Source organism: Peromyscus leucopus, chromosome 1, assembly GCF_004664715.2.
Source record: "Peromyscus leucopus breed LL Stock chromosome 1, UCI_PerLeu_2.1, whole genome shotgun sequence".
Lineage (NCBI taxonomy): Eukaryota > Metazoa > Chordata > Mammalia > Rodentia > Cricetidae > Peromyscus > Peromyscus leucopus.
Window position 1 is genome coordinate 126,261,207 of NC_051063.1, and position 17,928 is coordinate 126,279,134.

Sequence of the window (17,928 nt, forward strand, 5' to 3'; positions counted from 1 at the left end):
TGAATTTGCTGATTCCATTCTACATTCAGTTTTGTATAAAGGTCTTACATATTATACACAAGAATTTTGAAATTTGTGTGGAAATTTGTGTGGAGACACACCAACAATATGAAGGAACTCGAGCTTTATTTAATGGTAAAGATAAAGTATTAGAAGCTGACAAAATATTAAACATTGTGAACAAATGTTTAATGGAGAATCTAAAAGAGTGGCTTTAATGCAATCCATTTGTTTTTAGAGAACACAGAGAAATTATTCAACACCCTAATTAGGAGTTGCAATAAAGAGATATGGAACTAATTAAAAATAAACCTTGAACTGAAAATGTTTTAGAGAAAGTTAAAAGATATAAAGAAAGACATCAGTAGGAGTGCAGATCAAACAGAGAAAATAACCTAAATGGTTTAGACAGGTTTTTGAGAATATACATTCAAAGGGAAAAATCTAGTGAAAAATTGTTTGGAGAAGTGAAACTACGGAACCTTTGGAAGCAGCCTAAAAGAGCAAATAGTTGAGATTCTGAGTTTAAAATGATACTTGGTTAAAAACAGCAGCAACAACAAAAAAGTCAGTGAGTGTACATGGAAAGGAAAGATAAGTAGCCATCTCAAACCTGTAGGAAGCTTTAAAGCTTAGACTACTGAGATATAGGGAGGTCAAGGGTCAGCAGTCATATTGAATTACAGCAAGATTACACCGTGCATATAACAAGTTCTCAGGGTGGAACAGGAAATGAGATTCTTGAGCAAAAAAAGAGAAACGAAACTTCACTCAAAGCCATCCTATTTCACAGAAGAGTAGTTCTCAGAGGAGAGGAATTATAGGTTAGCAAGAGGCTGTTCTCATTAAAGTAATAAAATATAATGAAAATAATGATAGTAATGAAAAAGTCCAACCTTCTTACAGAAGCTGATAAAGGAACAGTGGTCATGCGAAACTGGATGGATTTGGGAGGACATGGCAGAGGCTGATGAGATGAGCCATCCACGTGTGATATCACAGGGTATCTGAATGTGACAGTATAGCATTTGAAAGAGCTAGATGGAAGTGTTTAATAGTCACATCAGAAGGAATTGGTAACAGATATTGAGGGAACAGATAGATTTGATTTAAATATTATGTCATGAGAAACCACATGTATAAATCTGTGTAATTTATTTTTTTAGAGTATCAGCTAAAATAAAGTCAATTTACATTATAAATTGGAAAAAAATAAAACATGAAATGACTTAACAGGAAGTGCACATAAATATTCTGGTGTCTTCATTCCATGATTTGAGAAATCTCATTCTTTTGGGCATTTTAACAAATGAATAAACATGTTGTTTAGTTTTTATTAAATTTATTTATTTGTGTTGTGTGGTGTGTGTGTGTGTGTGTGTGTGTGTGTGTGTAGGTGACCATGTGTCATGATGTGCATGTCCACATGGAAGTCAGACACCCACTTGATGGAATCATTTCTTCCTTCCACCATGTGGGAACTGGGGGATCAAACTCAGGTCTTCATGTTTGGTGGTAGGCACTTTACCTACTGCGTCATCCTGTTGGCCTTTTCTCATTCTCTGGTTATTTACTTCTCTTTCTCCTGAACAATATTGAACTTCATACATTCAGATTCTGAAATCATCTCTCACTCTATTTCTCTTTAATTTTCTACAGTCTCCAACAACTGGGCTAGCAAGGCCACCTTAGTTATGATAAAACCTGCCATTGGTCATCTGGCACCTTCCCTGGTGTCATTTCAGCGTAGTTTCATCTCTCAGGTGCCCTTACTGTGCTTATATTAATGTACTCTAAGTGTCTTCATAGAACAGTAAATGAGATAACAAACTATTCCTGTTTCATAGGTCAGATGACAAAGAGTTGTGATTGAGTGGTTCTTGAGGCATATCTGTATAAGAGATGCAGGTTTCAGGATAAGTTTAACACTTTGGTCCACTGGAACCTGAAAGTTAGTGTTTGGTGCTTGTATGTGTCTCAGAAGCATCATGCCTCCTGGGTCCACAAGGCCCTATGTTATAATCATGGACTTCTAGGTCACTGTAGCAGGCTGATGTTCTGAGTCCTCCAGCATTGAAGGATCATGGCAACAGATTGTAGTCTCAGAGCAGCATGATGCTGAAAAAAATGTAGATCTTGTATTTATGGAGCTAACAGGAATCTGGGTTTGTGAGTATTGGCCAGGAGATTGAAAATGGGGGCTCAGAGGGTGGGGCTTACTGGCTGCCTGGGGTTGCAGGGACTAATCTAAAATCTGCATCCCTAGGAATTGATACATAGGAGTCAGAACAGCAAACAGGGCAACTGAGCCCAACCTGTCAGTGGAAATGAGCTAGAGCCAGATCCCAAGTGTGGGACTCATCAGCCTATTTTGCCTAGATTGGTGCTTATGTGGGATCTGTGCAGAAGTTAGTTTGATGAAGGGGTAAGCTCAATGCCTGTGGCTGCTGATTTTGACTTGATGGTATATTGAGCCTAGTAACTGAGTCCACTTTGAGCAGACCAGGAATCTGGTGCTGTGGTACACATTTGGCATTGGCATGTGCCTTCTGACACAAACTGTCTGCAGACTGCAGTCCAGAGGGCCTTTCAGCGGTGGGTTTTATCAAAACAGCCTTTGATTGAACACCCAAGGAAATATCTGCTGTCCACATCCCACACCTCAACCCCATGGAGGGTCTCTCTCTTGATCCTGTAGCACCTATGGTACAGAATCTTCTGCTACATTGGGGTGATGCACTTGAGCTCCAGTGAAGATATTTTTGTTTAATTATTTTATGATTCTTTTTGCAGTGTTCTCTCTTTTTAAAATTGCATTTATTCATTTATTATTGTGGAACAGGAAGTTGCTATAATGCACTGACTGTCCTTCTCCTGGCTTTGTAAGCCAAGCTTGCCTCAATTTCACAGCACTGCTTCTGCCTCAGTCTTCCAAGTTCTTGATCACAAATGTGTGAAACAACATGTGCTTTTGGAATATTTCTTCACTTTTTTTTTACAAAGATTTGAGCAGTAATGAATTTTATTCAACCAGTTTGCTAATGTCCCTTTCAAATATTAAACTTTAAGCAAAAATTTTAGTCTACCTAACTGTAAGTGTGAATTAATTACAAAAAAATAGATGGTGATATAGTAATTTATATTAAGTGTTTAAAGACATCACTTCCAACTGGGCCTTTGTTTTTGCAAAAGATTCTGGCTTCATGCTCATACAAATATAAAAATACATAAGTATTGGATACAAAATTACACTTCCTAGAAAAAGACTGCACAGAATGCAGGTGAATAAATACTCATGATAATAAGAAACTATTAGCCCTTATCTTGGAAAGAATGTGCTAGAAATGACTCATTAATTTTTGACAAAGAAGCAGTTTGTAGATCAGTCGTTCTCAACATATGGGTCACAACCCCGTTGGGGGCATCAAGCAAGCCTTTCACATGGGATGCATATCAGATATTTACATTAAAATTAATAATAGTAACAAAATTATAATTATAAGTTGAAATAAAAATAATTTTATAGTTGAGGGTCACCAAAATGTGAGGAATTATATTAAAGAGTTGCAGGATTAGGAAGTTGGAGAACCATTGCTACAGATAAAAAAAAAAGGACTATAGATTTTTTAAAAAAGGTAACAACCAAGGGAACTTTCAGGGAATAAAAGAGAGCTGGAGTTGGCTTATTAACTTCTCATTGCACACAGTGGATTGTCTTAACTTCGACTTGTGAATTTGATAACAGGATTCCTCAGAAAGACCATAAACCTGCCATAGAAATGATACAGTGAAAGTGGCATGTAGACTGCACTAGGCATTATGATGTCCACAGTAAAACCACAGGCATGAGTTTTATGTCAGCTGTGCACTAATATCTGTGAGCATTTGGCTGTGGAGTTACAGGTGCAATAAGGATTGAAAGTAAGTCCCTCACTTTAGAATGACAAGCCTTCCCTCAGGACTACTGTATCTATGCATGATAAGCAACAGATGATATGATTACAGGTTTTCTAGAATGAATGAGTGAAATATCACAGAAGAATAATATTGACCCTATTAGGAAACAAGACCAGAAAAATCAATCCATTACCTAGGGCTTCAGAACGACAACAAAGTCATTCTAACTCCTTGCCAGAGTTCTTTAGTTTTACAAAATGTCATGTTTTTAAAAACCAAATAATTTGCCTAGATTCCATAAATGAAACTATTACACATTTTAAAATTATTAAATTTAGGGGCTAGAGAACTGGCTCTGTGGTTAATAGGTCTCTTTACTCTTCCAGAATATTGAAGTTCAATTGCCTCATCCATATCAGGCAACTCTCAACTACCTGTAACTCCAGCTCCAAGTGATCTATCTCCCTCTTCTGGCCTTCTGAGGCACCTGCACTCACATGCACATACCCAGATATACAAATTCTTATAATTAAAAATACATTTACTTCCCAACTCAAGAAGAGCTTCCAAAGGCTAGCAAAGCTCTTCATGTATTTTTAATGTTTTGGAAACCTTCTCTAAATAATTAAAATAGGAATTTTAAGTAATATAAAACTGTATTTGTCAATGTTAGTGGCATTACTGTGAAGACGATTAGAGTTACTATAATGTACACTTATTACTTTCCATACCTATGACCAAGAGAACCTTTCCTTTTTCTCTGAGTGTATGGGCAACAAGTCCTACTTACAATCACACTGCAAGATAAGAGACACAAGAGCAGATGTGAACCTTCTACCCTTGAAAATGCCTCAGTTAGAGTCTAACACAATGAAACCTTCCTGCTGGGATTTCTGTGAAGACTTGAACCTCTCGTATGTATTTTATGTGTGTGCTTGCTAGTAGGGTGCTGGAAAGCATCTAAGCACACATTGAAAAAATGTTAGTGAATGTTTTCAGGTGTTTTTGTTTATCCCCACAATGTTTACATCATAAATATGGAATAGTTCTTTTCTTTATGAATCTAGGATAAGAGTCATGCTGTGAAACCCATTAAATACCTGAGAATTTTCAATTCAGACTTATCATGAATAATTTTATTTTTTTGCTAGACTATAACAAAAATAAAGGAATGTAATCTTTCTAGAGGTGCACTCAATATATTTCCTCTGTGAGCAATTACAAAAGCACCACAAGAAAATGCAACCCAGACCCAAATCCATCTTTACTGTGGGAAGCATTCATATAAAACCTTTTCAACTTGATTTCTTTGATGTCACACCCTGTACAATATCCACATTTGCTCTCTGAGCACAACTTTATGGAAGAGTAACTTCTGCACATCAAAAATGTTAATGCCTTTTATGGTCAGGAATGTTGATAGAAACAGAAGGTCAGTTCTCTCTCCTTTCTGCTGTTGACATTTTAGAGGAACACTTTTAAAACTTCTTTTTTCTTGTAATGCATAAATAGCTCAAGTTTCTTTATACTTTTAATCCATTTGATCTACTTTAGACCTTTTTATTATTTTGATACTGCATTATTACAAACTGTTTCATAAAATATCAAAATGAACAGATATTGAAAGCAAACTCTCATTTTCTTGCCCATAAATGTTAAGAATCACACTTGATTAGTATATGTTACGAATCACACTTGATAAAAAATAGTAAGATATATTATTCTCATTTCTTTCTCATATCTGGAAGATTTCCTTAAATTGAGGAACAAATATAGGTGCAGGATGATTTTTGTAAACCCCAAATACTTCTTTTCTCTATTTGAGAATCTTTGAAAGCATGTTTCCCCTGAGAGTACTTTAAAGTGCAGGAGGAAGCACATAACGGGTACTGATCCTGGGTACTGGTCATGATTTTGTCACCACCAGAAAACACATTATTGTTTTTTTCTGCAACAAAGGCTTCCTGAAGGATAAACACATCTCTCTAAAGGTGGTAAACAAGACACAAAAACAATTACAGCAAACCCTTTCATGTAACCTGTCACAATGAGAAAACTAAGTCTAGCCCAAGAGAACCAGATCCATGTGAAACAGGAGCATTGCCAGTATGGACCTGGTGGATAAGGGGTAGAAAATTGCCTTGGCCTCCAGGGCACACAGGCCCTGCTCACTTCTTCATGAGGGTCTCCTATGCATTTCACATCTCACAATATTGTCAATTGCGTCAGTCCAGAGGGTGGCTTCTATCATAACATGCTTTTATCATGAATCAGAACACATTACATTTTCCATATATTGACTTTCCCCTCTCCTGCCAGAAAGCCTTGTCTTCACCGATACCACAATTTAACCTTCAGAAATTGTCACTCCTGAGCTTGTTCAGATGCATGCCCTCATGTTCCTCAATGTGAAAGACTTCTACAATATCCACTTTACCAGGACCGTTTTACACTAATTGCAACTCTGCATAAAATTTAATTAGACAAAAATGTGTTCCTAGTATGAAGAATAATTGAGGAGTTTGCTATGAACATTTCTGTAGATACTTGTAAATTGAGAAGTTATTTTATTTCTTAATCCTAATTCCTTGAAGTCTTTGCTTCATATAAATGTTTGTATAAGAAAAGTCCACTCTAGGTTCCTGTCTTTGAACATTTGATCTCCAACTAGCCCTGGTATTTGGGTTACTTAGGAAGTACTATTTGGGACATTTAGGAAGTGGAGTCTTGCTAGAGGAAAAGTGTCATGGGCATGAGTTTGATGGTTTATAAAATTTCATCACTTTCTGTTCACCCTCTCCTCTCTATGGTGATATATTGTGTACCCTAATAAGATTTACCTGAAGATCAGAGAACAGAAGCCAGTAGATTAAACATAGAGGCCAGGCAATGGTGGTACACAACTTTAATCCTAGAACTTGGGAGGCAGAGATACGTGTCTGGATCTCTGTAAGTTCAAAGCCACCCTGGACTACATGAGATTGACTCAGTCTTGGAGAGAAACTGAGCCAAGCCGTGGTGGCACACACCTTTAATCCCAGTACTGGGAAGTATGCATGACTTTATTCCCAGGAAGTAATGACTGGGCAGAGAAAAAGTATGTAAAGTGTGAGGAGAGAGGAACTAAAGGCTTTTCGGCAGAAGCGTCGCTTTCAGCTAGAAGCCTTTTCAGCTGAGGAAGTTTATTCTGCTAGAGGCCTATTGGCTGAGGCTTTTTTGGCTGAAGTCTTTCTGGTGAGGACTTCAGTCTCTGACTGAGGATTTCAGCCAGAGAATTCATGGAGTCAGCAAGGTGAGACATGGCAGTGACTTGTTCCTTTGTCTCTCTGATCTTTCAGCATTTACCCCAATATCTGGTTCCAGGTTTTCTACTATAAGACCTTTAGAATTTCCAGCAAAACCTCTCCTCTCCTCCCCTCCACTCCCCTTCCCTTCCCTCTTCTTCCTTCTTCTTTTTTAACCCCTGGCATCCCTGTCTCTCTCTGTGTTTCTCTGTCTCCCTTTATCTCTGCTTTATTATGTGGATCAAATGTAATCAGCTATTCCTTCCCCCACTGCAATGCCATGATGCACCTGTTGGGACAGACTCTATCCCTCTAGAATTACAAGCCATAATAAACTCTTTCTTCCTTAAGTTGCTTTTGGTCATAATATTTAATTACAACAGTAGGTTTATATATATATACACACAAAAAAAACAAACAAATATATATATATATATATATATATCACACACACACACACACATATATATATATATATATATTTTACAGGAAAATGAAATCATCCTTTTTAATTATAAATATGTGCCTAATAAAGAAAGCCAGAACTGAATCTTACCTTCGACCTAAAGTGGAGATTTGTAAATACACATTTCACTTTTAATTTGCAAAGCAACAATGTACATATTTTTTAAACTACAGAAATTTTGTCCAGAATGGAGATTTGATGGTTCATGTTTTTAATCCGAGCAACTGGGATCTTAAACAAGAGGATTATCTCAAATATGTGGCCATCTAAGGCTAAACAGTGAGTTTGAGACTAGCCTAGACTACAGAGTGAGACCCTGTCTTAAAACTATCTCTTCCCCCTGCCCCTTATCATAATCACACATCCATTTTTGCCTGTCATCTACTGACAAATCTATGGATATATCATCTGTCTGTCTACAAATCTATAGATCTCTGAGTTATCCAGTAAGGCTGTGAAACAGGAAGTAAAGTAAAAAGTAAATACAGAAACAAAAAAGGGAAAATAATTTTGGGTATCAGCAGATCAGAGGGTATCTGAGAAACATTTATTAATGGGAATATCATGCAAATGCTAACTTGTATCAAAGATGATGTTACAAGTTTAATTGTGTCATGTCAGTCTTTGACACATTTACAGAGTTAAGTTAAAAAAAGCTTTTAGAGTACCAAAGACACAGTTAAGAGTTTTAAACAGAATTTAAATTTAATTCAGCCAAAATATATTTTCATCCAATTTGCCAGTACATATATCTATGCATACGTACACAAATATATAAACAGGCACACATGGAGAAACCATAATGGTGTAGTTATATATCATGAACATATACATGTAAAAACATTTACGTGAAGACAGCCAAATGTTGTAAATATGCACATGTGAAAACACATGAATGGGAAGATATGTCATTAAATGTCTTCCTATGTTCATTACGATACAGGTACTGAAGACTCTTAACCCTTTTGCTCATCTGTTTGTGTTTTCAGAACACTGAGTCTACTTCAACTGTGTCATCTGACATTTATTCCCAGCTCTGGAACTATTACGCATGGAATAAATAGAATCAACAGTGTGGCTGTGATGCTTTTGCCAAGATCCTCAGCTGCTTATTTAAGTCTCTATCTCCTTATAATGTAAATAATGGCCAACTCCTCCCATCATAATACTATCATAGTGTAGCCTGACAGATGACTACAAGAGTTGTAGGTACATAAGTAAGACTAGATCAGTAAACGACAAGAAAAACAAAATGCCTTAGGGTGGAGCTCTGATCCCTGAGTGTCCTCTCAATGATGGCAGCCATGTCTCAGCAGGTACATGGCATCTCAGTAAATGAGTATGCAGCTGAAGATGTTTTCTTGGACAGGTAACTTCTCTCATGGGATCACCATTCTAATATTGAAAGTATTGTGAATGAACAAGAGAAACAGAAAACAAGATCTTCAGTGCACTCATTTGAGGCAATTTATTTCTTCTTCCCAGTCATTCTAGAATGGAAACAAATAATTGCTTGTTATTCATTGATCATAAACATATTTCAAGCATTATTTTAAAAGAAGAATTTTGGTGAAATTGCTCTGGTGGTTATTGTAATTCCTGATGTTTTAAAACCATTACAATACATTATCAAGCTAAGGATTTTCATTACTTGATAAAACAGGTGTCTTCTTGGTTTGTGAAAATTGAAGGCAAGGTTGTACATTGCACTAAGCATTTCATCATCAATTCTGATTCAAGAATATGGGGCTCCTTACTTCCTTTCCTTCAACCTTTTTGAAAAATGGAATGATTTTCTTTTTCAGAAATCTAATCACCTCTGTAACTTGAGTGAAAAGTGACTTTGCACTAAAGGAATGTGATAGATTTTTATCTGGATTCAAACAGACTCATTCATTTAAATAAACCAATTTAGTCAGCATGAATAGGAAAATGACACAGAAATTTTGAAACATTTAGGTTAAGGGAATGAGCTTATAAAGTTAATCTAACTTCAGGTAAAAAGATGATAATTTGAGAAGTATTTCTCTTCAGCCACCAAAATCTGTTTGTCTCTACAAAGAATGGAGAAATGAAATCCATGACACCTTTGAACTGTTTGTGAATCGTAGTTTTTAGGGCATCAGGGTCACTTACTTGTCCAAATCCAATGTTTAAAAAAATGCAGCCCTGGGCTGGAGAGATGACTTAGTGGTTAACAGTCGATTCTTCTCTTACCCCAGCATCCACACCAGGCAGCTTCAGGGGAATCTGGTACCCTCTTCTGACCTCTATGGGCACTGCATTCATGTGCACATATCCACACACAAAACACACACTTACACATAATTTAAAATAATACAAATAAAAGCTTTTAAAGAGTTTTTAATGTATCCATAGGCTTGGGATGCAGCACAGTTGGTGGGGTTCAGACCAAGCATTAGCAAAGTCTCAGGTTTGGTCTGTAGCACTGCATGCATTGGGCATGGTGGCACACACCAATAATCTCACTCTGGCGAGGGAGGTAGAGGTAGAAATACCAGAAGTCTCAAGTCATCCTTAGCTATATAATCAGTTTGTCACCACACAAAACCATATTGTTTTTAAATATTCAGTCATAGAATTAAATAATAAGTGTTTTTAATTCCTCATTAATAAAAAAAATCCTGTAAAACTTCTTTGTATAGTGGGTCATGCATTTAAACATGATATAAAATGAAAATTCAGCACACACACACTTGATTATAAACTATTTCTCAAACACAAATTGAATAAAACTTCAGTTAACTAATATCTCCATCTTTAGGGTGAAGATTGAAAGTTCAAACTGGCTCTGCAGAGATACAGGTTAATTAGAGGAAATGTGGTGTACATTTACAAAGTACAAATAAAGTACTGTGATGAAATGGCAATCTGCCTAGTGTACGATAGCACTTGTTGTGTCTGTTCATACACTGATAGTTACCACGAAGACTTTTCTCCAGAGCTCATCACCCTGCTGCTGCTACCTGCTATGTTACAATCACTCATGGAGAAAATTGCCTGTGAAACCATAGTATCCAAATCAAGTTAAAACCACAATTTATGGTAAAGACAAGATAATAAAGGAGAGAGAGAGAGAAAAAAAAAACCAAAAATCAAAACAACAACAACAAACTTTTACTATAAACATTATGGATTTTTAGAAACATAAGCTAAATATCATCACTCTTCAAATTAAAAAATACTATCCAGGTTGAGTTAACATTGCTTGAACAGGTACTATTTTGCTGACCAGCATGGTGCTCTTCCTCAAGCCAGAAGACACGTAGACAAGCACACCAGTATACTTTCTGTTACTGCCGTTTCTTACTGTGAAATATAATCAATTTTTAAGACAAGATTGGTAAAGTAGGAGAATCTCAACGTCTCTATTTAACACTATGGTGTCAATAAAATGATTGAATTTTCTGAGCTACACTTAGTTTATTATGTAAAAGAAGAACAATTGAACATATTTAAGAGGTTATAAATATCAATAAATGAAATGGATATAAATGCTTTCATATAGGACTTAGTACATATAACTATTCCATAAAAGAACTCCCAAATAAATTAGTATATCATATTTGAAATAAGTGGGTTAGTATCTTCCAAAATTCTACTTAAAGTAATAATTAAAAATATACTAATTTTGGGGGCTGAAGAGATGGCTCAGTGACTCAGACACTGACTACCCTCCAGAGGTCCTGAGTTCAATTCCCAGCAATCACATAGTGGCTCACAACCATCTCTAGTGGGATCTGATGACTTCTTCTGTCATAAAGGCATACATGCAGACAGAGCACTCATACATAAAATAAATAATATATATATATATATATATTAATTTCATACAAGATGCTCCTTGGAATGCCACAAGTTATGATTACCTCATAGCTCTGAAGAATAAGAGATACCTCAATGGATCTTACAGCTGAGAAGGTAAATGTGTGGGGCATCGGATACCTGAGAGGAGAACTATAACCCCCTTAGGATTCAGATCCTCTGGTACCTATGCTGTGGGATGGTCTGTATGTCAAATCTGTTACTCAATAAATAAAACACTGATTGGCCAGTGGCTAGGCAGGAAGCATAGGCGGGACTAACAGAGAGGAAAAAGGAAGGAACAGGAAGGCGAAAGTGAGACACTACCAGCTGCCACCATGACAAACAACATGTGAAGACGCTGGTAAGCCACAAGCCACGTGGCAAGGTATAGATTTATAGAAATGGATTAATTTAAGCTGTAAGAACAGTTAGCAAGAAGCCTGCCACGGCCATACAGTTTGTAAGCAATATAAGTCTCTGTTTACTTGGTTGGGTCTGAGCAGCTGTGGGACTGGCGGGTGACAAAGATTTGTCCTGACTGTGAGTAAGGCAGGAAAACTCTAGCTACAAACATCTGCTCTAGATTTTTTTCCCTTAGCAAAGAAATGATGTTTTACTAAAAGCAATACCCACACCAGTTTCTTCCCCCCATATGGATTGCAGCACTGGAGAAAGAAAATTGGAGTTCTAGTGTTATGATGCTTTTATTCAACCAATGAAGAAAAATGCTTGAGTTTCTAATATAACCAAATATGTAGTCTAATATATTTTCCTTTATCTGATTGACATACTACATTAATTCATTTTCAAGTTGATTCTTATACTTAGAATCTCACGTTTGTTGGCTCAGCAAATTAAAAGTCCAATATTCCTGATGTAAAAAAAAAATTCAACAATAAAATAAACATGAGCAAAAAGTAAAGCATTTGCATAAGTAGGAGCTCAGGGCTCCCTGAGCATTCTCAAGCTCATTTGTGTTTGAGCTCTGTGCAAATAAGCATACACTTCCTTTCCTTTCTGGGCCACAGACAAGAGGAAAACCACAGCCCTGGCTCAGTACTGCCTCTAACTCATCTTAATGAACCATGAACATCTCTTCTGGATTCTACACAGCTGAAGATGTTTTTAAGAAAATAGAGGAAAATGTCATGTGCTCTGCAATACAAATGGAGTGGAGACAAAGAACCATGTACACTCCTGGGGGATGGAGTGAAATAAAACCCAACAGATAACATAGAAGCTGCATTTCTAATCATCTGGGCACAGAAATACTTATGATAAAGCCTTCATTAATAAAGAAATGTGCTGTGTAATCAAAGGACTTATCTCCAAAATTGGCAATGAAGGAGTCCTATTGGTGTAAGCACTGCATCTATCACCTAACTACAAGAACTGGACAAGACAGAAAAATCAAGATTAAAAATACATTATTACAAAATTGTTTGCCGTGGTAATTAAGAATGAAGTACTAAGCTTTCCAAACCACTAGCTACAAAATATTCTTTCATACAATAAGACTACATCCACGTTGCTACCGGCCTTCAGTGCAGGCGCATGTGCAGACATTAAATGCTAGGTTGGAGCTATATGGGGTCCTGAGGAACTGTTAGGAAATTTTAGATCCCTCATAGACAGAACAATTGCCCAGAATAATGAAGTGGAGCAAGGAACAAGACTATGTTCCATCCATCCTTCCTGAGGGTGATGATACTATATTGCAATTAATTGTTTAGCTAGCAATTGCCCAATTGCTAATTCAGGGGAGGAACTGTGGTTGTTTCTTTATACATCACCCATAGCAGACCCATATATAGGCATCCAGTAGTGAATTTAATAGCCCAATGCTAAAAAGCAAAGACCCAAGTGTTAATGTATCCTTCCCTATGATAATGTCAAGTATCTCTATGTGGATGACTACACTACATGCCATACCTTTTCCACTGCACAGTTATTCTGGTCATATTCTTGTAAAGATTGGTGAGACAGATTGATTTTTTTACTTCATACTATAGTTCTTTTACAAATCTTTTGTGAACTTTAATTACATATCTATTTATTTAATAAAGAAATGGAGACATATTTCCAAAATATTTTCTATTTTACTTATTCCAGTTTTTCTAAATTTATTGTATTTCTAGTTTTAAGGTATCAATACATTAATGATTGATTAATTTGTTTTGAAGTACACATGTTTTTAAATAATTGAAATACTTTCTTTTAAATCTATGTTTTCAAATTGTATATAATTTTTAAATTCAGAGTCTTTTGGGTATGTAAACCAAATATCGTATCTTTCTTCCCCATCTAATTATCTATTTACATTTTTTCTTACAAATGATTTGATTAAGAAGGAAAATATAAATAGTGTAGTGATTTTTACTGTCAAGAATTTCAGAACAGGAATTAAATAGAGTATATGGATATGTGTGATTCTCTTGTCTTGTTAAGCTAATACTTATCACCATGATGATAAGTAATTAAGATTTCTAGGGTCATTGAAATAATTAGCAAAACTCTCAGACAACACTTTTCCTCCAGACAGCCACATCACTTCTAAGTCACTTTATCCCTCAATATATTCTCATTGACTAATTGACAATTTAATAATAGAAAGGCGTTTGGTTAATATCTATATTATATCTTATTTTCATGAACAGTTTCCTGTCCACCCTTGGAAAGGGGATCATGTGGGTATATTATTTACTTATCCTGTTGCTGTAACAACACCTAGGATGAGAGGCAAGTTATGGAAGGAAAGGTTTAGTTGGCTCACAGTTTGAAGGTAAAGTATAATATAGTAGGAAAGCCATGGCAGCAGGAGCTTGACCCAGCTGGTCACATTACATCCATAGTCAGGAAGCACATGGAGATGAATGTTTGAATGCCTGCTCACAGCTAGGATTTTCCTTTTCATTATGTCTGGCACCTCAGCCGATGGAATGGTGCTGCTCACAGGACATGGGTCTTCCCATTTCAATTTAACATAGTTAAGATAATCCCTCACAGACAAGCCCAAAGGCTTGCCTACTGAGTGATTTCAGATCAGCCATCACAATGAGTTTGTAAAATGAAATCACCATGCATCTTGGTACTACCTCATCCTTTATGCATCCTGGGATTTAACAACAGGTGTTCAGTCTATGTTCCTGTAGAACACTTCTCTAACACCTGAGTCCAGGCTGACTCTGACTACCTCATTCACAACATTTTTTATTTGCAACAACTTGGGACAGGCTGCTCTTCTGCACAGTCCCTGCTTCCCTCTAATTCCTTTCCATATTAAGAACAATCTATTAAAACATCATTTGGGAACTGTACAGGTGGTTCAATGGTTCAGAGCTTGCACTACCCTTCCAGAGGACACTACTTGGTTTCCAGTGCCCACTTCCGGTAGTTTACAACCACCTTGTAACTCATCTGATTCCCTCTTCTGGCCTATGTGGGCACACACACACACACACACACACACACACACACACACACACACACACACATACCACATATACATAATTTAAAATAAAAATAAATATTTAAAATATTTCATTTGAGTCTCCTTTTCCTTGATTTCGCTATCATGTAAAAAAATTGCATTCTTTAACCATGTTCCTCCTCCTCTCAAGGAACTTCACACAGTAAAATATTAATCCTTCTTCTCAAAGACTCGATTTATTTATTAATTTATATTATTAAAATATCTTTGAGGCAGACACCTTGGCAATTTCTTCCTAATGTCATTTCTAGAAACTGGAGCAATGTCATGTGCTCATCATGTTTGGAGAAATACTAACATTAAAAGAAGAAATTTTATGTGATAACTGAAGACAAAAATAAAACTACAACAATGAAATAAATGTATTTTGTATTTTTATAACCTAAACACTATAATACTCTATCTTAGCCTTACTTGACAAACAATTTGTGTTTTCTCTCCATTAGTTACATTAAAATGTTTAACATTCTCCTGAAGTTCTGTTTTGACCCATTTGTTATATAAAGTGTGCTGGTGACTCTCCAACAATTTTAGATTTTCTGCTTGTCTTTCTATAACCGGATTCTAATTTAACTTGCATAGAGGCTAAAGCAGGTATTGTGTGATTTCATTTATTTGAATCAGTAAAATGTGACTTGGCACACAGTGTAATGTTTCTTATTGTCAGACTCATCTGAGAATTCTGCTGTACTTGGAGGAAGTCATCCACAGCTGTTGCCCATATGCAGGTACTTGGCAACACTTTTGAGATCAACTAAGACATCACTGTTTTTCTATCAGTGACCTGTTTTCTTTATTAGAGTGGTGGTCAAGTCTCCTACACTAATAAGAGTATGTATGCATCTCTCTGTGGTTTGTCAACTTCTGCCTCATGAATGTTGCTGCTGTCTTATTTGGTGTACGCACAATGAGAGCAATTATGTCTCTTATACTATTGACTCATTTATCATGCACTACATGTTTCTGTCTCTGTAACCTCCTGACAGTATGTTTTCTCTCTCAAATTAAGGTTGTTACTATGTTATAGCTTGAACTTGAGTGTACTTTGATGTGAAATAGCAACATGAGTACTGTGATTATAAAAATCCATAACATGCCCTCCCTTTTTAAACAATTTGTTGTATAGACAGCCTTTTATTGTTACTAATAGTCTTTTTCTTATTAAGTGTCAAATTTCCCTCTTTACAGTGAGCTGTCAGAGGGCAGGATTTTGCTTAACACATGAGACTCTCCAGGTACCCAATGTGTGAAACTTGCTCACAGATATTGTATTGGAGTTGCTGGCAAATGCCCACAATTAGCACCAAGTGATTAAACTCAAACTCTTATTTGCAAGTTTCTGGATATTAAAATTTATTCCTCATTATCTTGTGGGTTTTTTCATCTATTAAAAAGTAAATACTCTCGTGATAATTGTTATTGTTGACAGGGTTTCTCCTCATGGTTTCGGTGCCTGTCCTGGATCTCGCTCTGTAGACCAGGCTGGTCTCGAACTCACAGAGATTCACCTGGCTCTGCCTCCAAAGTGCTGGGATTAAAGGTGTGCACCACCGCCACCTGGCAAACTACTTTATCTAGACAAGAGCAAGTGTGTGATAAAATTCATGTATAACTAGAAATATTCTGCATCTGCAGCCTCATCTTGCCCTGTCTCCATCACAAAGCCTGATACTTAATGAATACCCATGATTTTCTATGTTAGAGAAACACAAAATGAAATATGTGGTTGAGCAAAGAAATGCTCCATGTGACCTTTCAATATTGCTGTGTTAACAAGATCTCAAAGTTACTGCTTCTGTCAAATATGACAGTAAAGGGACAACAAGATTCAGGATCTGTATTAGCTACTTTTCTTTTGGTGTGACAAAAGGTGACTTATGGAAGAGAGTTTTCTCTTGACTTATAGCTCCAAAAGGATAAGAGTCAATCCTGGTAGAAAGGAATGGCAGCAAGCATCAGGAGTGATGGCACAATGAAAGCTGAGAACTTGCTTCTTCAAAGGTAGAAAGAGCAATCTGGGACTGGGATAGATCTTTCATCTCTTAAGGTCTGTCCACAGTGACATAACTTTGTCCATCTAATCTGAACCACCTAAAACTTCCCAAAGAACACTAAAAACTGAATTGTTCAAATATCTGAACTAATGGGAAAATTCTCATTCAAAACACTACAGGGTTTTTATTATCAGGAGCTTAGGAAGCCACTGAAGGAAATGGATAAGTGAAGAGGAGGACGTAGGGTGTGACTTCTTTAATAACGGAAGACACCAGAATGTGTAAAAACTCACAGGGAGATAACCCAGAATAGAGTGGTGCATCCACAGAAGATCTTTAAACTGAATTTTGAGACTCAGCTGGGTAGGAAGACTCCATTCAGAAAGAGGGAACATCAGGGGAAAGACAGTGAAGTCACCCTGGTAGTAAAGCAACATGGCACATGCCCATGAGGAATAAAAAGCATTTGGATGCACTGATCTGTCTGGGTGTGAGAAGGTGTGGCACCTGCAGCTTCACAAATCACATAGGTTTCCTTTGTAAATAAAACAGAATAAAGTCCATGAGGAGATATTTCATTGCTTTTGTAGAAGTTAAAAGAAGAAAGCTTACTGTGTTGCAATTTTGGAAAAGTTGAAAAATATGAGCATGACTAAGTGGAAGTAATACACATACTTCATTATTATTAATGGCATAAAAAACATCTGTGTATCTTTTCCTTATATTCTCTTCACTCTATACTCACTAGTTGTTCAACAATGGATTAGTAATTTCATAAGTTTATACAAAGTTTAGAAAATTATCCAGCCATTCTCCAATGTACTTTGATGAAATGTAATTGTATTACAATAGTTTATAAGGTTTTATTTTAGTCTCCAAATCCTCACTGACATCCCCAATGTTCACACATGCAACTTTCACTGTAGTTTTTTACTCAGGTCATGATGTAATTTTTGCCAAGAAGTCATA